The 559-nt window shown below is 18.6% G+C and overlaps 1 pseudogene; it reads left to right on the top strand.

Annotated features, from left to right (window-relative positions):
• The first annotated feature begins 242 nt into the window (after positions 1 to 242).
• The window catches only part of LOC108691245, a 2,065-nt pseudogene continuing 1,748 nt past the window's right edge, over positions 243 to 559 (top strand).

Raw genomic sequence — 559 nt, 5'->3', positions numbered from 1 at the left:
TAGATATCCTATTATAAAATAAAATCAGAAAAATTGAAAAATAAATGTGAATCATTAAATTTAAATAATTTGGCGGTATTTTAAAAAGTTAGAGGAACTTGTTTTATAAATGATAGTCCACGATAGGAGGGTCTTAATAAAACTTTTTTGTATTGTTGTTTAAAAATTATTTTACAAGAAGCATAATTGATAAAAATTTTAAATTTTGAATTCAAATCAAAATGTAGAATTGTTAAGTAGGAATGAATTACGTTTTAGTGTATAAAGAAATATTTTAAAAGTTTTAAGTATTTTGAATATGTAGGATTTAATAATAAATTTATTAAATTTAATAAGTTGAAAATTAAATGGAATATATACAAATTGCCCGTCATTTTTATAAATAAATAGTTGAAAAAAGTAGATGTACAGGAATGTGTATTTAGATGAGAAAGTATATTAATATGTTATTAAAGAATAAGGATAAAATAAATGTATAAATTTAGTTAAAAAGATATACTGTATTATCATTGTGTTGATATGGAGATATGAAATATTATATATTTTTATAAATAAAATT

The sequence above is a fragment of the Atta colombica genome, unplaced genomic scaffold (assembly GCF_001594045.1).
Source record: "Atta colombica isolate Treedump-2 unplaced genomic scaffold, Acol1.0 scaffold44, whole genome shotgun sequence".
Taxonomy (NCBI): Eukaryota; Metazoa; Arthropoda; class Insecta; order Hymenoptera; family Formicidae; genus Atta; species Atta colombica.
The sequence above is the reverse complement of the archived record's forward strand: the minus strand, read 5'-3'. Positions and strand labels throughout refer to the sequence as shown.